Source organism: Rhincodon typus, chromosome 7, assembly GCF_021869965.1.
Source record: "Rhincodon typus isolate 14 chromosome 7, sRhiTyp1.1, whole genome shotgun sequence".
NCBI classification, from domain to species: Eukaryota; Metazoa; Chordata; class Chondrichthyes; order Orectolobiformes; family Rhincodontidae; genus Rhincodon; species Rhincodon typus.
The window spans coordinates 31,737,216-31,760,931 of NC_063338.1; the positions used below are offsets into that span (position 1 = coordinate 31,737,216).

At 41.2% G+C, this 23,716-nt stretch overlaps 1 protein-coding gene across 1 annotated transcript in view; it reads right to left on the reverse strand.

The window, feature by feature from the left end:
• Positions 1-10,074, reverse strand: part of LOC125483516 (unconventional myosin-Ib-like) — a 120,873-nt gene extending 110,799 nt beyond the window's left edge. The window contains exon 1 of the mRNA XM_048599183.1: positions 9,943-10,074. The gene's annotated coding sequence lies outside the window, so the exon portion shown is untranslated. The remainder of the gene's footprint in view (positions 1-9,942) is intronic.
• Positions 10,075-23,716: the final 13,642 nt, after the last annotated feature.

Consider the following 23,716-nt stretch of genomic DNA (forward strand, 5'->3'; position numbering starts at 1 on the left):
AGCCAAAAAGTGCAGCCGAGACTTTAATTGCCTATTCACATGACTTCCATCACCCACATGACCAAATTACAATGAACAAAAAGAGAATAACTTACAGCCATTAAAAAAGGCAATTCTGAATAACAAAATCGCCAACTTAAAGTCAGTGATATAATAATTGAAATGTCAACAGGAGATTCATTTTGCACACGCCTGCTTTTACAAACAATTCCACGAGCTCTGCTTCAATTTCATCTTTGCTGCCGGAATTTCCCAATTCCGGTTGACAAAACTGCTGTGCGTACACAAGATGGATCAGGGAACTACCAGAACAGACTATGCTGCTATGAAAACAACTGTACCATAGTCACTCAGCATAAAATGAAGCAGAAAAGAAACTTGGAAATTATAACTCCTCTCGGAATATAGTGCACGTTCGACTGTGAAACACAAAAAGCTCTTAGATTTGATCATGCTGTTGTGGATGCACCATGCCCATTACAACCAAGAAGAAAAGGTATAATTAATAGTTGCAAGGTATAACTATTATCAAGTACTTGCAAAGCTTTATATCATACTTAAATGAAATTCTGAAATAACAACGTCAGAGGTGCTGATTTTTGTGCCGTGATGATCAATGTTTTCATGATAGGATGGGTTTCAATTTCTTAGGTTGTTAGATTCAGACACTTGACCCAAAGCAACTAACCATCTGTTGAAATACTGTTTATTGGAGACCCCAGAGTGGGTAAAAAAACTTTGCAGTCTGACCTGAGTGATCAAAATTGTATGCAGTGCTCCAAATGTGATCTCGCCAATGTCTTGTACAGCCGTAACACGATATCTCAACTCCTGTACCCAATGCTCTGGCTGATGAAAGCAAGCATGCCAAACGCCTTCACCACCACCCTGTCTACCCGTGATGCCACTTTCAAGGAACTGTGTACCAACACCCCTACGTTTCTCTGTTCAACGACACTCCCCAGGGATCAACCGCCAACTGCACAAGCCCAGCCCTGGTTTATCTTACCAAAGTGCAATGCCTCGCATTTATCTGAATTAAATATTGCCACAGGTCTATTCATTTAAAATGATCTGCCATTCCTTGGCGCACTGGCCCGGTTTATCAAGATCCCATTGCACTCTTAGATAACCTTCTTCACTGTCAACTATACCACCAATTTTGGAGTTATCTGCATATTTACTAACTATGCCTCCTATATTCTCAACCAATGTTTATATAAATTATAAACAACAGTGGACCCAGCACCACCACGAGTCATAAATCTCCAGTCTGAAAAATAACCCTCCAATACCAGCCTCTGTCTCCTACCATCAAGCTAATTTTGTATCCAATTGGCTAGCTCTCCCTGGATTCCATGTGATCTAACCTTGTTAGCCAGTCTACCATGCAATATCTTGTTTTACCATTGTGTAAATTATATTGACAATTGTAAAAAGACAACATAAGTGAAGTACCAGGTAATAAACTAATGCTGCAAACACATTTTAACAGTTGGTTCAACATTACAACAGTGCCAAGTATTCTGCTGTAGAAGAATAAAAGGATGAAACAAAGAAATCTAAAAGTAGTTGTCTAGTCCTAATTGTGCACTCATTATTTAAATCACAAATCATTTTAAATGAATAGACCTGTGTCAATAATTTCCAACATGCAAACATATAATTCTTCAAACATGAATGTGACACATGCATTTCAATATTTTAAACAAAAGCACAATTCAAAAGTAGAGACACTGCTTAATTTCATATTATTTCAAGTATTATAGGTACATTTGTGCATGGTTGTGGAAACACTCCACACACAGCAATAGGGAATGCGTTGAGCTCTGACGCTTAAACGCAAAATTCATAGCATTCCACAGCAATGATGTGCCTGGTTAGTATAAAATATCAATAATGGACTGTGTTGCTCTCACACTTATTTCCAAGAGCTGTAGTCAACAGCTTTCACTGTATATTGATGCATTTCTGACTTTAATAGTCTTTAACAGCAGATGGAGAATAACCTCAACCCTTTTGTTGAATACTTGCTTTCTGTCCACAAATACAAGTTTATCCTTCCTGTAGATTTCTACATCAATTTCCATTTTTGGACAGGCCATTTTATGCCATGGTCACTTCCAGCAGGAAGCACCAGAAGTTGTAAGCCAAGCAAGAAACTCAGGGTGACTTCCAAAGACTGTCCCACCAAATTTGACTCAAGTATCAACACAAATAAACTTGAATGGTGCACAAGTAAATTAAGCATCTTGCAATCATGATCTGAACACTGACTTTATGAATCAGATCATGGCTAAAAGTAATCCTCCTAAAGTAATGGTGTTCCAAAGTATTTGAAGAATATTGCGATTTAAATTTGTAGTATTTTGTAATTAGTTGGGAACTTGAATTAGAATTGAGAAAAAATAGACTTTGACTTTGTTATGAAGACTATTTTTTTAAAAAATCAAAGATCCAAAAGTCAGTTAATTGCTAAGTATTTACAAAGTTGCACTTTATGCTATAGAAACAGATGGTCAGCAGCCAGTAGTAAGTGGAGTTTAGAATAGGAGAAGACAACCTAGCAAATGATTCATTTCTTTAGAAGTCTCCAGATTGTGAAAGTTTAATTCATGTAAGTCACCAGGCTGAGAGAGTTAGTTGAAATCTCCAGAAATGGTAAGTAGCATCCAGACTATCAAAGAGGTCTTAACCTAGTTCAACTGTCCAAAAAGACTTTTTCTAGAAAGAGTTAATTGAGTCAGAAATAAATGAGTTAAGAAAGGAGTGATACTTTTCTGGGACTGAATGACTGTAAAGAAAATCGCTGGGAACAGTGTTGATTTTCTTTATTTTTGCTGTTTATGTTAAGATATATCTTTGCTTCTTTTCCCCTTTTTGGTGTAAAAACTTTGTCCTTGAGTTAAAAGAACATGGTCTTTCAACTATCCACTAAGATTCTGTGAACATATTCAGCTATTGACCGCCATAGTAACCCAATGCCAAAAATAAAACTTGTAAAGTATCAAACCAGGTTTCAGTCCAAGATCTGACTTGTCCGCTATTACAAGCAGTGGGAATCGTAACAATAGCATGGAGCTGGGTGGCACGGAGAGTGTGCATACTTAATAAAAACATATCCTGGCAGTAGGGATGGACAACATTCAGGATGCTGCCTGTCATTCCCTATTTTGTCTGTTCATAAGTCTGCTTTATATTTGTGGTAAGTTTCTGTTTGACTTCAGAAGTCTTGCAATGTGGTTATTTTTCTTTCATTTCACCAACTTTAGCTCCCATGGTTTTTAAACATCTTATTTATTTCACACGCATTTGCTCTTTCAATGTCTTTCAATATCCACCATGATAAATCCTCAACGAACAGACTTCACCTCGCTCCAGCTTTTCAGAAAATTCTACTTAGGTATTTCACCCATCATCTTTCTACCCTGCCTTTCCACCACTACCACCCACCCACTCAATTTAATTTAAGAACTCAGTTTTCGGTGGGAGTCTACACCCAAAACATTAACTTGTGATTAACATTTATAGATGCAAATGGAACTTGTGTATATTTCCGTCTCACGTTTTTATTATATAACCCTTCTTCAACATTACATAATATTTGTTTTAAGCTATCCTTCCTATGATGCACACAGTTTCCAAATTGAAAGAATGTACAATCTTTCTTTTATACTGGTCAACACCAGTCATGTCAGCTATTAATGGAAAAGATATAACCAGTAACAAAGTGATAACTTTGCAGTGGGCCACCTAGTTATTTGGCAGCAAAGTGAATAGGAGTGCACCACAGAGGAAATTGCAGGCAAAAAACTTAGCTCCGCTACTCAACAGCTTACACTCTGCAGTGCTTAATATCTATCCTTCAGTAGCAACAAGTTAACTAGCCTTATAGGAGTTTCAAAACAAAATACATAACCGTATGATGGTTAAGGCGGCTACAAAACAAAATTTAGAACATAATATAGGAAAAGATCAATCAAGCCAGGTCACGTACAATCTCAATCATACGTTCTACCCAATTAATGTTCTGAGGAAAGGTTCTACATAACTACTCTCCAATTCCCCAAAGTAATCAAGTAAAACTGCAAACATTCATACAACTCCACTATTCAACACTAGCTGGCTACCCTCCAAAGACAATATTCTGCAACCCCTGAACCAAGTATCACAGGATTGTTTGTGCCCCATATAACAACTGAACATTTCAACTTATACTTATCTGATCTCTAATCATGTCCTCAACCAGATGCTTAATTTGAATTTGTACAGGAAGTGAACCAATACAATTTGGCACTAAACAGCTTTCTCTAGAGACATTCATTTCGAATTGATTACCTGCGCAGGTTTTCTTCAATACTGAAAGTCATTATATTTCAGTAATTATTGTTCGACAGTTGCAGTGCCCTTGTTATCTTTAGAAACAGTAGGATCTATTATAACATGTGTATAACTGTTCCTGTGGGCCGCAACACAAGTACACCAACAAGACATGTACTCAGGCTCAGTAGCATTTTACATGCACCAATGGACAATTTAAGCTAGAGGGCATATAAAGCTCAGCATTAACAATCACCCATTAGACTGCAAAATTTATGTTTAGCACTGTTCAAATCACTGGTGTAATGGAACAATGAATCCGTTTCATTTACTGAACAGTGCACGCACTCAAGAGAAGCGTTCCATAAAAAAAATTTACAATAATAGCGTTTATGGATACATTGTACAATAGGATTACCTGATCTGTAATTGCACTAGTTGCATAATTATTTCATTATAACTGATAATGTATTTCACATTGTTAAGTAGCCTGATTTGAATTTGTTCCATTATAATTGTATCTTTATGGAGTATGAATGTATATTTATGCTTCACTTGGAAAGCCAAAGAAAAAGACCATGTTGATCAGCTATTTAATTTGTAACTTTATTTGGTCTCAGCAAGAGAAAAACTAACCTTTTGCTCAACTGTCTCAAGGAAAAACTACTGAAATGTCCTTGTGGCTAGCATTTATAATTTTCCAGTTACATAACGCACGTTCCATCCATCTAAGGACACACACAACTGTTGCTGGAGTTTAACCAGCTAACATCATGCAGGTCATCAATAATCAAGGTTACATACAGCCAAATCGGAAGTATCCCAACAGCAACAGATCTAACCCTCACAGTGACATCAGTGAGCCAAAATAACTGGCTAGTGATTCTCTTCTTTGCTTTTGGATTAACTCAATTCCAATCTCCTATTGACAGATCTCATCTTGGAGCCAACTTCTTCACGAAGAGATGGTACCTTCCTCGCCACCATTCTAGAAGGACAATTTCTAGTTTAGAAATTATTTTAAAATTGTAGAGACTGCTTATATATCAGGTGATCATCCCTACACTTTCGTCATGATCATTTACATATATTTTTTGCTTTTCAGTTGAAGATACGAATCACATAACCTAAGTTGATTTACTTGTTGATGATGCAATCGTGACCTCTGCAAATTCCAATGAGAAAATACTGAAGAAAATTAATGTAGTACATCTACACTGAGATAGTTTGGCAACACAGAGTATGCATTAGGCACTGATCAGTGTTAAGAAAATACTTGATAAGAAGCAAACACAGAACAAGATTAATAACATGATGTTTGGGCTCATATTAATACATCTCACAAATGCTGCAGTGAGTAGTGTCACATCATGGTAGGGTAGAATGTTTATGTTCTAACTTCCCAGATAATGAGCTCCGAATCTCAGAAATGATTTCAGGAAGAAGTGACAAATGCACACCAGCTGTTTCTCCAGAGTCAAGCAAAGTCACACTGATGAGTCACCAGGGCTACTGTTGTATCCTTCCAACATCTAACAGTAAACTTGTGACGGATGTCTGGGAATAAGTTGCTGGAATCATTAATTCTTGCCTAAAAGTGACTTATGGGAAAGAAAATGTGTGCATTAGAACAGGAAATGATGATGAGGTTGACAAATACATTCAATTTATTTAACATTTGGAAAAAATCTTGAAATGTCAAGGACTAAACATCAGTGCTCTACTATAGAAGTACTCCTGTCATGGTACATGGGCACATAAATGGTGGACCAAGGTTCTCCACTACAGAGGATGGAATGCAGGATCACGTATCATTCTCCAAAAATAGTGATTCTCACTTCAGCCATGCTCTTATCAAAAGTGTAGTGGGATGGAGCTGCATACTGGAAGTTCCCACAAACATCAACATGATGATGACCTACCTCACTGTTTTAATAATGTTGGTCGGAGGAATAATCTCTTAATTCCATTCATTTTCATCAAGATGGCATCATCTATAAGTAATTCGATTTAAGTTGGTTGTGATTCATACTTTCTTTTAAAATTCAAAAGCAAAATTTGTCTATGAGATGTCAACCTACTGAAGCTACGAAACAGGACTACCAAACTTGCGTGCCAAGAAGCATAAGCAGAAAATGATAGATAGGGCTAAGTGATCCCACAACCAATGAGTCAGATCTAAGCTCTGCAGTCCTGCCACATTCAGCCATGAATTGACAATTAAACAATTTACCAGAGGAGGCTCCATAAACATCCCATCCTCAATGATGGAAGAGCCTAACACATTAGCGCAAAAGGTAAGGCTGAAGCATTTGCAGCAATCTTCAGCCAAAATAGTCAAGTGGATAATCCATCTCAGCCTCCTCCAGTGGTCCCCAGCATTACAGATACCAGCTTTCAGCCAATTCGATTCAATCCATGTGATATCAAGAACAGTTGAAGGCACTGGATCCTGAAAGGGCTATGGGCCCTGACAACATTCCAGCAATAGTACTAAAGAACTGTGCTCCAGAACTTGCCACTCCACTAGCTAAGCTGTTGTAGTACAGTTACAACACTGGCATTTACCCAACAATATGGAAGATTTCCCACGTATGTCCTGTACACAAAAAGCAGGACAAATCCAACCTGGCCAATTACCATCCCATCAGTTTATTCTCAATCATCAGTAAAGTGATGGAAGGTATCAGCAGTGCTAACAAGCTACACCTGCTCAGTGATGCCCAGTTCGGGTTCCAACAGGGCCACTCAGCTCCTGACTTCATTACAGCCTTGGCCCAAATATGGACAAAAGAGCTGAATTGTAGAGGTGAGGTGAGGTGAGAGTGACAGTCCTTTACATCAAGGCTGCTTTCAACTGAGTGTGGAAGCAAGGAGCCCTAGCAAAACTGGAATCAATGTGTATCGAGGGCAAATTCTCTGTTGGTTGGAGTCGTACCTGGCACATGGGAAAATGATTGTAATTGTTGAAGTCAGTCATCTAAGCTCCAGGATATCTCTGCAGGAGTGCCTCAGAGGAGTGTCCTAGGCCCAACCATCTTCAGCTGCTTCCTCAATTACCTTCCCTCCATCATTAGCTCAGAAGTTGGGATGTTCACCGATGATCGCACAATGTTCAACACTATTCATGACTCCTCAGTACTGAAGCAGCCCATGTTCAAATGCAACAAGATCTGGACAATGTCCAGGTTTGGGCTGACAAATGGCAAGTGACATTCACATCAGACAAATGCCAGGCAATTGCCATCTCCAAAAAGAGACAGTCACCACTCCTTGACATTCAATGGTATTAGTATCAATGAATCCCCCACTGTCAACATCCTCTAGTTACTACAGGCCAGAAACTCAATTGGACTTGTCACATAAACAGTGACAACAAGTGTAGGTCAGAGGCTAAGAATACTGCAGCAAGTAACTAACCTCCTGACTCCCCACAGCCTGTTCATCATCTACAAGGCACAAGTCAAGAGTGCGAAGGAATACTCCCCAGTTGCCTGGATGGGTGCAGCTCCAACACTCAAGGAGCTTGACACCATCCAGGACAAAGCAGCCCGCTTGATTGGTACCACATCCACTCCCTCCACCACCAATGCTCAGTAGCAACTGTACTGTACGTATTTTCTACAAGATGCACTGCAGAAATTCACCAAAGATCCTTAAACAGCACTTTCCAAACACAGGACCAATTCCATCTAGAAGGACAAAGATAACAGATACATGGGGATACTACCACCTCCAAATTCCCCTCCAAACCACTCACCATCCTGACCTCAAAATATATCTCAATTCCTTCAGAGTCACTGGGTCTAGATCCTGGAATTCCCTCCCCAAAGGCATTTTGGATCTACTTACACCAAATAGATTGCAGCAGTTCCAGAAGGAAGCTCACCACGGGCAACTAAGAATGGGCTATAAAGTCCCATGAGTAAATTTAAAAAGTTAGTAACCACTTGCAGAAATATATGTTAAATGCTTTTAGCTGTGTGCCGATGGTGCGTATTAGCTAGGGTTTCACTGTGCCTCTATGAGTAGGCAGAAACTGAAACTGTGGTTGAGTTACGGGGTGCTTGCTTGTGACACGTAAATCTGCAAGTGTTCGTAGAAGTGCATAAACATTGGCTCCAGTTCTATTCTGCTTCATTTGCTTTCTGGGATGTACTAATTCTGTCCCTTTATCTTGACTGAGCAATACATTTTGCTGATTCAATGTGCACGCAGGGAGTAGCACTTTCTAGGGAACTGGCACTGTGATTAAACATCTAAATTAATTTGCAGAAAGCCAGGAACAACTGTTTCTGTATTCAGGATTGGCTATCATTGGCCTGGACACTTCTACAGTTAAAAGTACACAGTGTACGGGAGTTAGCCAGGCATCACTCTCTGACCTTTACCTGCTGCCGAGGATTTAATAGTGCAATCTCTATACTTCCGTGTCAGACGCTTCAAAAACACGTCTCGTTTAAGGGGTGGGGGTTACTTCCTTTTATATCTTTGCTCTTTAAACAGATTTCTGTAAGTTCGCAAATAATCAGTGAAATGTCGAAGGCTTTTACTAATTATAACGCCACACCAAAACTTCTTAAAACACGCTGTTAGCACTGTTCAGAGTAGGTGTTGGGAAACCAGGTACGGTGTCGCCTGTTCATATGGCCACACACACATCTTGCAATGTCAGGGTATTTATTATTCACAGAAGGTAAAACCAACAAGGGCGCTGGGTGCTTGATCACTCAGTCAAGGCGGAATCCGATAGAAACGGGCACGTTTGGAGATCAAGAGCAAACCGGAGTCAGTGGAGCTTGAAAAAAAAACAAAATAAGTAAAACCTAAAGAGGTCGAACAGCAAAATCATGGCAGTTTCCACTCGACCAACCCAATACCACAGACATCAGAAAGATTAAGCTGGGGGGGGTGGGAAGGAAGAGAGAGAGACCAGAAATCATCTGGTTTCAATCACAGCTGAATCACATTACTGCAGTGGCGCGGACACGGCTTAGCCCTTTCACTGAGGAGTTATTACAGTTTTCACCCAATAGTCGAGGGTTAAAAGCAGCTCTCACGCGGAACGCTGACTGCCTTTTGAGTGAACAATATGACAATAGACCCGGGTGTCCATCTGCCGGTCTGGGGATAACACACAGCAACAAGAGAAAGATACTGCCACCCTCCTCTACCGCCACTAAACTCCCCGTGCAAAGACACTCACAGCGAGAGAGGGTGAGGAGAGAACCCCAAACTCCATCTCACACACTCCAGATAAATTAGAGAGCCGCTCTTTCTCCAGCATCCTCTGTATTTCTGACCTACAGCGGTATTTTGTGTTTACAAAGCTATTAGTTCCCTTTGTTTGGGTCAAGGGGACCGTTTTGTTTAAGAAACAGCTAGGCAGCCGGACCAGCTTCTTTTATCCCAGGGCATATGTAAATTTCGGTTGAAACTCGGACTTCACTCCAGTGAAATGTTCACCTCAAACACGCGGCTTCACCATCCCCATTCAGTTTCATAGCCGAGATTCCAAAACCCCGCTACATTTTAAAGAGCTCTGGATCGGGGTTTTGCCCTCTCGAACCCGGCTTTCTTTGCATTTGAGAGAAAGCGGGGAGGGGGGGGGAAGCGCGTTACCTTCTGTGTGAAACTGTGTGCAACTCCGAATACTTCTCTGTCCTTTGTACACACGCTAAAAGAGGACAAAGGCTGATGTTGCTCCTGCTGCTCGGCTCTCTCCCTGTCTAACTAACCCCAGACCTAGTGCAGCGTGCTCTCCCCTCCCTCTGTGTGTCAGTCCCTGCCTCGGGCGGGGTGTGTCTCACTCAGGCTCTACGCTAATCACCTTCTGCTGTTGCTCTCCCCGCCTCCTGCTCCAGCACCGCGCACCAGGTGAGGGCAGACTACTATAGCCGGGGGCAGACAGAGAGAGGGAGGAAAAAGGGGCTACAGAGGCGACACAAGTAAAGGAGCAGGATGTCACTGGTGAAGAGATAAGCGGGAGGTAAGGCTTGAGAGATCTGCAATCCCACTCTGGCGATTTAAATGGCAGAAATCCCTTTCGGATTTATAACGGCATTTATGCTTTTGCCACTGCAGTGAATGGGAACAGAAGAAACATTAAAGCTGGGACCCCCGCCCCGCCATTATCCATCTGGATGAATTCTCGGAGTTCGTATCAGCTATGACTAAGCGCGCACACACAAAAAAAACTGTGGATTGACAGGGAATGCTGCGCTGACAGAGGTGCAGTCCTTAGGAGGAGCTGATTGTGGCCCAGATTTTGTGATGGGCAGATTGGCGTTGGAGCAGTGCAGCCTGGAGTTAACGCGTTGGACTGTGTGTAATGCCAGACACAGTGGGAGTTGAGCGGGAAGTTGAATTTTCTGATGGGCAATGTTCCTGCATCTGGGAACCCTCGGAAAGAGTCCGTTAAATGCAAAGAATGTAGAGGGTTCCAACTCAGTGACCCTAATAGTTACCCAGGAAAAGTTAGAGGATTAAAACTCCTGAGTAATTATTCAACTGAATGCCTAACTCACTGTTCACCTTCCCCCACAACTATACCACTCCCAACTTCTTACAATCCTAGCCTCACCCGCTCCTCCCAGCTCCTGACAACCCCTAATCCCTACACCCCCCCTTCCCCAAACGCAACCTGTTGATCAAACACCCCTCACCCTCAAACTATGGCATTACCTCCTGCTGGAATTAATAACACCTCCCTCACACACTTTTCCCCCTGTCACACCTGCCAGTCTGGCATTCCCAGGCAAGGTCACTATTCCTGTGCATGCCCACCTCCTTGCCATTTCCTCCTAGAACTTCGTCACTTACCTGGCACCCTAACCCCATAGCCAACTGTCACCATAACCCACCCTTACCTTTTCAGAGGAGCTGTAAAGGTGGCTGTGCTGCTGGACATTTTTATGACAGAATACAGCACACTGACTGCTGCAAAAGGTGGTATGGTTTCTATGAAGATCGTTTTCACTGCTGGATTCATCGATATTTCCTGTAACACGATGCTCCTGTCAAAAAATCTCCAGTGCAGAAGCCATCAGAGGATCAACGGGTAATTTTAAATCCGAGCAGGGATGGAAATAATGTTTCCAACTGTGATCAAAATATCTGGACCATTGATCTGATACTCCATCTTCTCTCTGATTCCATTGTAATGTACTGAAGAGGAGTAGAGGTTTTATCCCTGGAGTTCTGGCTGATATTAATCACTCATTTACCATCATTGAAACATATCATCTGGCCATTATTGACAAAGCTTTTTATGAGAGCTTGCTGTGCACAAATTTCCTGTGTTATTCATCTGTTGCAACACAAGTGACTACACTTCAAATATGTTTATTTAGCTTTAAAACACTTTGCCAAATAGCATTATATAAATTGAAGTCTTTTTCTAAACCTAAATGTAAATACATTCACTAGCCCTTTGGACTTTTTTTAGGTCAATGTTTCCCCTTTGTCTCTTTTCTTTCACAGAGGATTCTGAAGTACAGCATGCTTTCCAAAATTTTGTCTGTTTCTGAGTCTCCACCTTAAATGTCAGTAGGCAGTTTGCTCCTGAAGTGCGTCACAACTCAGTCTGATCTTGACAATACAGAACAGGGAAGCTCTAACCCAATCTGTTTTCTCATCTTCCATCTACTAACTGGAGGAAGGCCAGTTGTTACATCAGTGTCACCAACCTGGCTGAGATTTGCAAACAAAAGAGAGTAAGAGACCAATTGGTTCACTGAGCTAAAGGAATATTAGGGAGCTGTAAAATCACTCAGTGTCCTACAGTAATATTTATAGGAAACTCCCCTGGCCTCCAATTAAGTTGCTTGGGATTCCTTGGGACTACATCATTCAAATTCTGATTGTGAAAACCTACGGAGTCATTAAATTTGAAGGAAAATATATAGAAAATCCTGAGATGTAATCTGAATTGTTTAAACTGGCACACTTCAATTTTTAATTAACAAAATACTCTTAGAATACAGAAAGATGAATCACAGAAGAGGCATTTTACCCATTAAGTCTGTCCTTGTCGTTAAAGAGCTATCGAAATTAATTCCACCTACAACATTTGGACTGTAGTCCCGTAGGTTATACATGGCACCTCAATTTCTTGTCCGATCATTTTTTAAACACAAGGACAATGTTGTCTCCAGCACCCTTTCAGGTGGCGAGTTCAAGGCCTTTTGAGTGAAAAAAAATACTCCCCAACCCTAATTCTTTCACTAATTACTTTGTCATTAACAATCTAACCCTCCTACTTATTGACCACTCTGCTAAATCTGCAGATTTTTCCTATGCACTCTGTCGAAATCTCACTGTAAATATATACACTTCAACTCAACCTTCCCTCAGCCTTATCTCATCCCAAAAAATGGCCCATTAAAAATAATATCAATGTTTTCCTTTTTGTCAAAATTCTCCATTCCTGGCAACATTCTTGTCATTCTCTTCCAGATCATCTCTAACAATGTGATACCTTTCCTGTAACATGGTGGGCAGAATGACGGCCCATATGCAGCTGAAACCTAATCCATGTTTTAAGGAGTTATGGCTTTTTTTTTGTTCACTGGAAGGAGTCACCGGCTGGGCCAGCATTTATTGGCATCCCTAACTGCCTTTGAGAGGGTGGTGGCAGTTCCTTCTTGAACTGCTGCAGTTCATGAGCTGTAGGGAGAACATAATCCCTGAAATAACAAGGTGCAGAGCTGGATGAACACAGCAGGCCAGGCAGCATCAGAGGAGCAGGAAAGCTGACGTTTCAGGTCTGGACCCTTCTTCAGAAGTGGGAGAGGGGAAGGGGGCTCTGAAATAAATAGACAGAGGGGGAGGCGATGATAGAAGGTGGATAGAGGAGCAGATAGGTGGAGAGGAGACGGACAGGTCAAGGAGGCAGGGATGAAGCCAGTAAAGGTGAGTGTAGGTAAGGAGTTGGGATGGGGATTGGTCAGTGAGGAGGGAGGGAAGACAGACAGGTCGAGGAGGTGGGGGTGGGCATTGGTCAGTGAGGTGGGAGGTGTGGATAGATGGGAGAAAAGATGGACAGGTCAAGGAGGTGGGGATGAGATGGGCTGGTCTTGGGATGAGGTCGGGGGTGGGGAGATTTTGAAGCTCGTGAAGTCCACACTGAGACCATTGGGCTGCAGGGCTCCCAAGCGGAATATGAGGTGCTGTTCTTCCATCCTTCGGGTGGCATCGTTGTGGCACTGGAGGAGGCCCAGGATGGACTCGTCGTCCAAGGAGTGGGAGGGGGAGTTGAAGTAGTTTGCGACTGGGAGGTATTGTCGTTTGTCACGAACCGAGCGTAGGTGCTCCACAAAGCAGTCTCCAAGCCAGAGTCCCCTCCCACTCCTTGGACAACATGTCCATCCTGGGCATCCTTCAGTTCCACAACAATCTGCTCCTCTATCCACCTTCGCCTCCCCCTCTCTCTATTTATTTCAGAGCCCCCTTCCCCTCCCCCATTTCTGAAGAAGGGTCCAGACCCAAAACATCAGCTTTTCTGCTCCTCTGATGCTGCCTGGCCTGCTGTGTTCATCCAGGTCTCCATCTTGTTATCTCAGACTCTAGCATCAGCAGTTCCTACTATCTCTGATAATCCCCTAAATGCTCTTTTACTCCAAGCCTCAGGCAATAAAAGGAAATATTCTGCATACCTGCTTTATTATTTTATGTATCTGTCCAATTACCTTCAAAGATCTGTAGCCATGCACTCCCAAAATCTCTCTATTCCTCTACATTTCTCAGAATTCTACCACTTATTGCACACTGTCTTTTTCCTACCCAAAAGCAGGACATCACATTTCACTGAACTGAACTCTATTTGTCACTTTCTGACCACATGTTAAGTGCTTTGATACCTTCACGCAGTCTACAACTGTCCTCCTCACTATCAACCAAATGGTCAATTTTTATATCCTTTGCTATCCTCTTAATCATACTCCCTACAGTTAAGTCTGAATTGTTGATACGTACCATAAATCAGAAAGGACTCAGTACTGAAGTCTCTTCAAACCCACAGAAACAGCATTCTAGGCACAAAAATATCTATTGATCATAAACCTTTGCTAAGCTAATTTTGGGTGCACTTTCTCTTGGATCCCATGAACTTTTAATTTATTAACCAGTCTGACCAGTTCCTTTTTGTCAAAAGCCTTGCTAAAATGCATGTAGTCTAAACAAAATGTGCTGCCCTCAAACTTCTTTCTCAGTTTCCCAACAAAAAAATCAAGTAGGTTGATCAGACATGACTTTTCCTTCACAAATCCGTACTGAAAGTTTTCTCTAAAGTGATGTTTTAAATCATCTCTTCAAAATAATTTCCAAAAATTTGCTCACCACTGAACTTGGCTGTCTGGGCTGTAATTATTTTTTCCAAATTTTGCTCCTTTTCAAACAATGTTAGTTATCCCCCAATCCTCTGGCACCATACCTGTAGCTGCACAGGATTGAAAAATGATGATTCAAGCCTTATTATTTCTTCTTTTGCTTCCCCTAACAGTCTATGATATATCTCATTCTGTCCTCTTGATTTACCATGTTTAAAGATGCTAAGCACTTTAATGTCATCTCCCTCACAATATTTATCCCATTCAATTTTCATATTCTCCTTCCTTCATCGCATTGCTGAATTCATTCCATTCTTTCATGAAAATTGATTCACAGTATTCTTTTTTCTCAAAAAATGCCCACGTTTTGCACCTCCACAAACAAGTTGCCTTTGTGTTCTCATCTTGGACATTTTTTTTTCTTTAGTTATCCTTATGCTGTTTCTGAATTTCCAAAACATAGTTGGACATCCTTTGATTTCACCAGCCAATATATTCTTGTGCTTAGCTTTACTTTCTTAAATTCCTTTTTAATTTCACCTCTGCACTTTCTAATTTTTTACTAAGTAATATGGTGTAGATACTATTCAGTGGTTTATAGAATTTGAAGCTATCATATATACAAACCAGACCACTTGTTCAGTAAATATGCAGATCAGCAGAATCCATTCCATTAGCTGTGCTGACCTTATGTTTTGAATTGTGCCTTTGTTATTCAGTATGTTGCTCATTAAAACTGAAATTGGCCCAATGCAATGAAAATGCTGAAGGTTTACCAGATTTGACCTCAGCCAGCAATGTGTCTCAGCAACACCACGTGCACACAGTGACATTCACCTCAATGAACGGTGCAAGTAAACATATTTCACTCAAAGCGAACATGCAAAGTGCATTTACTTTAGGAAATCACTGAAAAAAAAACAACCTAATACTTGCTTAGAGCTTTCAGACAACAGCATCGTGTCATCCTGAGGTTAATGAATTAATCAGCTGGATTTTCCCAGAAGTGGCAATCACAGTCCAATTGGCTCTCACTTCCACTCTTTTCTGTTAAGGCAGATCTATGCATTTCTGGCAGACGAATTTTGATCGTGTCAACTTCAGTAATGTGGAGTGTACCTAAAATCTAACTGATCCCTTGTGGTGCAGGATAGTCAGTGGAAGTCCAACTGTCTACTTGCTTTCACAGCAATAGTTGCTACATTCTGTGATTTAAATGTCCAGCAGCACAGACAGCCCATGTAAAGCTCCCTGTGAAAGGATAACTATGCAAGATGTGTAAAGTATTACAGTGCTAGGTCAGTAGAGTGCTAGGTGGGTAGAGAGTCAGCTGGGTATGATGCCATGGTGCCAGCTAAGTGATGGAGTGGTTAAAGTAAAGGAGATTGGATCCAGCAGGGAGAAAGCATGTGTGGCTGCATCACAAGGGCTGGTGTCAGGTCCTAGATCATGTGTGCGTGGGGGTGCAAAGGATATTTCAGATTCCTGTGGGGTGGGTGGGGATCAGGTGCAGTGTCAAGCTCCCTGGGAAATGGGGGTGGGGGTGGTGTTGGGGTTTAGAACCTGGGAGAGGAGGTGTCAGGTCTCGGGAAGAGAAGCGTATATCAAATCCGTGGTGGAGCAGAACAAGGGTGGTGTGAGGTGGGGTGGGGTTTAATGTCAGGTCCCAGAGGACAGAGGTGTCTGATTAGGGCCCGGGGCCACAGGAGGGGGCAAGAGGTCTTAGAGAGTAGGGGTTGAATGGTTACTTGGAGTGGGAGAGTGGTGCAGTACAATCGTTAACCAGAAGTTGGACCAGATGTTTAATCTTCCGCAAACTATTAACCTACCTCCAACAAAAATCCTTTGAAGTCTTTGCTTTCAGTCTGTATTTTCAGAGGGTTCCAGGTGCAGGGGAATTGTCCATCGAAATTTTAGATTTCCTGGTCAAATTCCTCAAAGACTGCTATGTCGGGAATTCTGCAGGTCCTGATGCACAACTCCCATCGATGCTGCAGAAACAGCTCGGCTGCTGGAGAATCCAGGCATCATTTATGATTAGGAGGTTGCATTTGCAAGGACCCATCAATATCACCATTTCCGAGGCAGCAGCAGATTTAATGCAAATCGTACATTCCTATGTGTCCCAACAACAAACTGCGCGTGTGGTAGGTAATTAGCCATAATCCACAAAGGAATGCAGGCATCTCTCTCCATTAATTTCATCAGAGATTGAGGAATGCTTGATGTAAGTATGTAAGGTGAGTGTCGTTTTATGGTGCTAGGACAATGAGATGCCTGGAGGGTAGGGAACCAGGGAATTGATGGAATATTTAACAAAGGTCACAGTGGGCAAGAGAATATCGGATCCAGCAGGGAGAGGAGTGTCTGAGATAACAAGGTGTAGAGCTGGATGAACACAGCAGGCCAAGCAGCATCACAGGAGCAGGAAGGCTGACGTTTCGGGCCTAGACCCTGTCTGAATCTAGTTGGGTCGCTTTACATAAAGTGAGCAGTAAGGCAAGGAGGTAGACCACAATGAACTACCACAGAAGGTATGGGATTTGAACCCATGCTGTTGATATTATTTCTGTACCGCACTCTAGCTATCTAGCCAACTGAGTTAACCAACCCCTTGTAAACTGTTCAGGTACTTTGAATTTAATAAATCTTTCAGATGATGTGAATATTAGATGGTGTATGGGTATGGCTAGAACTGTTGCAGTTTTCTGACCTTCTGGAAAATAAATCCCCAACAAATGGTGTTCTAATTGAATCAAACTGAACATACTTTAAATCTTATTGTTGATGACTGACATCCTTTAAAGATATATAAAAGATTTTTACTTTCAAAATTTAAAACAATTCCTCCTAACTTTCCTGACGGTGGCATATTTTAAATGTTCAGTTACTAATTCAGTGCCATTATTGAAATAACCCCACAGAGGCTGGTATCCAGTCTCCAAGTCATCCTTTATCTACACATGAACAGTCCTTGACTCTAGTGCTGCTTCTTCAGAGTCAGCTCGCTATCAGTGTCCCAGAATCTCTAACACTCCTCTTTATATGTTAGCCAGGACTCCCTGATTGAGGCTGTTAATCTGATTCAGTCAGGGAACTCATATTCTATGTGGTCCAGATGGCTCACTACAATTGTATTCTGTAATAGTCAATAAATGTGGGGCTGGAAAAGCACAGCAAGTCAGAGAGCATCCGCGGAGTAGAAAAGTCACTGTTTTGGAGCATAACCTGATCATATTTTTTAAAATACCATTTTAATGAAATTTGGGTGGATCATATTTTAGATGATGCGCATATCTGACGTTTTAATAAAATATTTACTAACTAGGTGAAAATATAGTATGAATGCAACTTTTGAGTCAGTTTCATGATTAATGTGCTAACTTCCTCATCCCACAGGGGCACTCAGGACAGAGAGACTGGGAAATGTTGAGAACATCTGGTAAGTCTGTCAGCAGCTGTAAAGTGAGCAGGTTGTGATTTTGGGAGAGGCTTTCCAAAATAAAACAAAAATCAGCAGTTATGTGGATTCAGGGGAGACAGGCCAAGCTCAGTTACAATGCCCTCTCATAATTGTACTGCTTATCAGCATTTATACATGAGTATAGCCACGATGATAAAAGGGTGAGTGCTACTTGTGTTAAGTATACCTTAAGAAAAAGGCAAGGTCTCCAAAAAAGGATGAGGTACTTAGCATTAAGAAAATGGTATTCCCGACTAAGTGAAATTTGAAAAAGTCCTCTGAAGAAGGGTCCCGACCCAAAAAGTCAGCTTTCCTGCTCCTCTGATGCTGCCTGGCCTGCTGTGTTCCTCCAGCTCCACACCGTGTTATCTCTGACTCCAGCATCTGCAGTTCTTACTATCTCCGCTTAGGTTATGCTTGGTCTTGTGAACCTTAACACCAATGGAACAACCCCACAAGTGTCCAAATGATGTAGCATCAGATTGTCCTCAGAATGTTTACATTCCTTTTGATTTGTCAAGGCATAAGATCTCATTACAAATATGGATAATGTACCAGAGCTTATAACTTAAAATGGAAATATGCTGCATGTACAGTATGATAGGATATAAGTTTGAATAGTACAAACAATCACTATACTCGATTCCTGTTTCTTTTAAGCAACTGATTTGTTATGCAAACTGAAAGTAGTGTAATATCAGGTTACATAAAGCTATGACGGTCACAGGCCCCGTTTCATTAGAGTTCACACTGTGTGAATTGCACTTCTTTTATTCATTCTTCTTTTGGTAGAAAAACACAGACTTATTTTAAGCACATTTCCAAAACATATTTACCATGATTATTCAAACCATGTAGAAAGTTCAATTCGAGAAAACAAAAAAAAATTTAAAGTCTCTTGGCCTCTACCATTTACGAGTAAATTAGCTACCCAGATGCAAAAAGAGGTTCAAGGATAATGTGGCACAAACATGTACAACATTTTCTAGACAGAACAAAATATTTTCAATTTCTTTTCCTAACATTAGTCTTTTAATACGTGAAATTAGATTATGTCCAGCACACTGCAATATAAGACTCCTCTGAGTGCCGTGTGATCAGGGAGAAATGGAATGCCAATGTCTTATTCTGGAGTAATGCACCACCTAGTGAAAATTATTGGAAATTATTGCTTCTTGAGTTTATTCAGTTTTAAAAGTTATGATTGGAACTTAAATTTTATAAAATAAATCGAGCAGTGGAATATTTTATAAACAATAAATTATTTTAGAATTTTTCAATTTCAATTTAATATTTAAAAACTCCTTTTGTTAAGCATTTATAGAATTGAGATGCCAGACTTGCAAGCATGGAGAAAATAACTGGCACCCCAGCACAATGATGGCTGGTACATTTAGAAGTCAAGTTAACTTTAAGTGGATTGATATTGCATATTATTAACAAATATTCCACCTGTTAACACTGTCATCCTTTAGGGTACAAAAGTATTTCAGGGACCATTGAATTCTTCAACCTGTCTAGAAAATCTAAATATTTATATTCTGTGAAAATACAAAAGAAACAAGTTTCAAGTTTGAAAGCTGCATGACTGTGAAATGATGGGATCATTACTACAGCGTAAATTAGGCAACAAATTTCAAAAATTGCACACAAGAAGTTCAATATAAAAATTAGGAAGTTTTAGTCAGAGTTTCCCTACTTGTGTGTCTCTAAGTCAAGGTTCTGGGATGCTTGAGAACAAACACACTGACATTCCAGAGCAGTATTGAGGGAAGTTGCACTGTCAGAGCTGCCATCTTTCAGATGAATTTTTATACCAAGGCTGCATCTGCCTCCCTGGATGGATATAAAGATTCTATGGCACTGTTTTGAAGGTCAACAGGGGAGTTATCACCAAAGACTTGGTCAAAATTTATTCCTCAATCAACGCCATAAGAAGGAAGAGATTGTATGGTCATCACCATGCTGTTTAGAGCAGGTTTGCTGTGCTCAACATGGCTACTGTATTTCCTACTTTACAACCAACTACTCTTCAAAAATAATTAATTGGCTATAAAACTCTTTGAACCATCTGGGTGGTTGTGAAAAATGCAATATAAATGCCAACTTCTTTCTTTTTCGTTATCATGCTGGCACTTCAAGAGCCTTTGAGCCATAACAAAAACACAAAATTGCAATCTTACACATCAGGTGCCAGTAAACTTGACAGAAATAATCAAGGCTGTTCAATCTATGTTTTAATTTCTGCCAAGGAACATCTCTGGTCCTGATAACTAACTTTTGTAAGACCAAGTCTCATTCCTTTAAGTTTTAGTTATTGTGAGCCATCTTCTAAATAAACAAAATTGAATAATCTGCTTTGCTTTCTCTTTCTGTCCCTTGTTTCTCTCTCAATTCCATCTTTCATTTCCAATTTCTGTCCATCATGTAACATCGAATCTTGCTGACTTAGACTCTGCATGTCTCATCAATTCTTCAGCCAAATTGGTTGAAGAGACTCTTACAACTTACTCTATTCACACAGGTCTCAAAGCCCTCTGTTGAAGGGAGCCTCATTGAATGTACATCTAATCACCACAAGTTCGAATACAAAAGCTTATCTACGGGCAAGTGTAATAAATTGTTGGTGGTTTTCATTTGTCATTGACTACAACATCTGGACCATAGTTGATCAATAAAACATATATATAAAACAGAGATGAAACACTGTGTTTTATTTTACCTCAAGATAATTAGGGATAGGCCTGCTCATTAGTGATGTCTTTCCCACTGACACCAACATCCCATGAACAAGCAAAAGAAATTGCCAGAGCAAGGACTGTATTCACATTGAGTGCGAAGGCAATGGCCTAGTGGTATTATCGCTGGACTGTTAATCCAGAGACTCAGATAATGTTCTGGGGACCCGGGCTCGAATCCTGCCATGGCAGATGGTGGAATTTGAATTCAACAATTATCTGGAATTAGGAATCTGATGATGACTTGAATCCATTGCCAATTGTCAGGAGAAAAACCATCTGGTTCCTTTGGGGAAGGAAATTGCCATCCTTACCTGGTCTGGCCTGCATGTGACTCCAGACCCACAACAATGTGGTTGATTCTTAACTGCCCTCTGGGCAATAAATGCTGCCTGGCCAGCAACACCCTTATCCTGTGAATGAATAAAGGAATCAGAAAGATGATCTTCTATGCATCCAACATTTTCTAAGCTGGAGCAGACAATATTTGCAACTTCACATAGTTTGCCATCCAATTTTGCATTATGCTCCCCTTGCAGAGGGCACTAATTTCATTTTATTTTCCTACAGCTGGAAACAATCAGGTGGAACAAATAGGAAGGTTTGATCAGATTGAAGGCTTATTTCAGTTTAACATCTCTCATTAAGGGTGCTATTGAAGGTACATTCCCATGTTTCCTATTTCTGCCATCTACCTGTACCAAAAGTGATTATATTCTCTCAGTATCCAGCTGCTACGTAACCAGAGGCAACAAAACATGCAGCTTAATGCCTGGTATCCCAGCAGTCTGATGCACAAACTATATCACATACAGCAAACCAAAGGGTGAAAAATGAGGGCAAACCCGCTGATGACATGTTTCAATATTATGATTTCACATATATGCCCAGCGAGTGAATGCAAAGAAAGGCATTTGGTAAACTGATGGAGCTAAAGGCCAATAGATCCCTGTACTTGATGGGTTGTATCCTAGGATTTTAAAGGAAGCAGCTACAGATAGATGCACTGGCAGTAATCTTCCAAGAATCTGAAAAATCTCAGAGAATTAGAAAACTGTCAAACTAACCAATGTAGCACCATCATTCAAAAATAGAGGGAGACGACAAAAGAGGTAACTACTGAACTATCCCAGTCCTGAAGAAGGGTAGTACCCAAAACATTGACTGCTGCTTTCCTCCAGATGCTGCCTGGCCTGCTGTGTTCTTCCAGTCTCCCATTTGTCTACCTCATAACTATTGACCAGTTAACTTAAGCTAGGAGCGTAGGAACAGGAGTAGGCCATTCAGCCCCTCAAGCCTGTTCCGCCATTCAGTGAGATCTGTGGCCTAACTCCATATACCTGCCTTTGTCCTATGCCACTTGGTACCTCTGTTTAACAAAAAATTATCTATCTCAGATTTAAAACTAACAACTGATCTACTAAGACATAGCAAGAACTGCAGATACTGGAGTCAGAGAGTTACAAAGTGAGCGATGCCTATGAAAGGCAGATGGGGTGGGGAGGGAAATATTATTTTGGTTGTGGAGTCAGATTGTAGGTTGCGGAAGTGGCTGGATGCAGAGGTTGGTGGGCTGATATGTGAGGAAAAGGGGGATTCTGTCTTTGTTTTTATTGGGGGAAGGTGGTGTGAGGGCAGAAGTGTGGGAAAGGCAAGAGATGTGGTTGAGAGCATTTTCGATCACCGGAGTGGGTAAGTTACGGTCGTTGAAATAGGAGGACGTCTGGGATGTTCAAGAGTGAAGTGGTCCATCTTGGGAGCAGACATGGCGGAGGCGGAGGAATTGGGAGTAGGGGATCGCATTCTTGCAGGAGGTTGGGTGAGAGGAGGTGTAGTCCAGGTAGCTGTGGGAGTCAGTGGGCTTGAAATAGATGTCAGTTTCAAGGCAGTTACCAAAGATGGAGACGAAGAGGTCCAGGAAGGAGAGGGAGGTATCGGAGATGGTCCAGGTGAATTTGAATTTGGGGTGAAAGGTGTTCGTAAAGTTGATGAACTGTTCAAGCTCCTCACAAGAGCAGGAGGCACCGCTGATACAGTCATCAGTGTAGCGGAGGAAAAGCTGGGGGATACTACTAATGTAACAGTGTAAAAGGGACTGTTCCACGTATCCTACGAAGAGGCAAGCATAGCTTGGGCCCATGCGGGTGCCCATGGCCATCCCCTTAGTCTGGAGGAAGTGGGAGGAGTTAAAGGAGAAGTTGTTCAGGGTAAAGTGTTGCAAAACAACACTTTTCATTATATCTTGTTATGTGTGACAACAATAAATCAAACTCAAACTCAGGATTGCTAGAGGATACAGCAGGATATAAATAGTTTGCAGCCTTTGGCAGAGAAATGGCAGTCAGAATTTAATCTGGACAAATGCAAGGTGCTGCATTTTGGAATATCTAATACAGGAGGGAAGTATCCACTAAGTGGAAGAACCCTCAGAAGCATTAATATTTAGAGGGATCTAGGTGTACAGGTCCATAGTTCCCTGAAAATGGCAACACAAAGTGGCATATGGCATTCTTGCCTTCACTGGTCGAGGCATAGAGTATAAAAATTGTCAAGTCCTGTTGCAGCTATATAGAACTTGAGTTAAGCCACATTTGGAATATGGAGTACAGTTCTAGTTGCCACACTACCAGAAAGATAGAGGCTTTGAAGAGGGTGCAGAAATCGTATACCAGGATATTGCCTGGCTTGGGGAATGTAAGCAATGGGGAGAGATTGGACAAACTTGGCTCATAATCCATTGAACATAGAAGGATGAGGGGCGACCTGATGGAAATTCAAAGAATTATGAGAAGCATGGATAGAATGGATAGTTAGACACTTTTTCTCAGGTAGAAATATCAATTACGAGAGCACATAGGTTTGAGGAA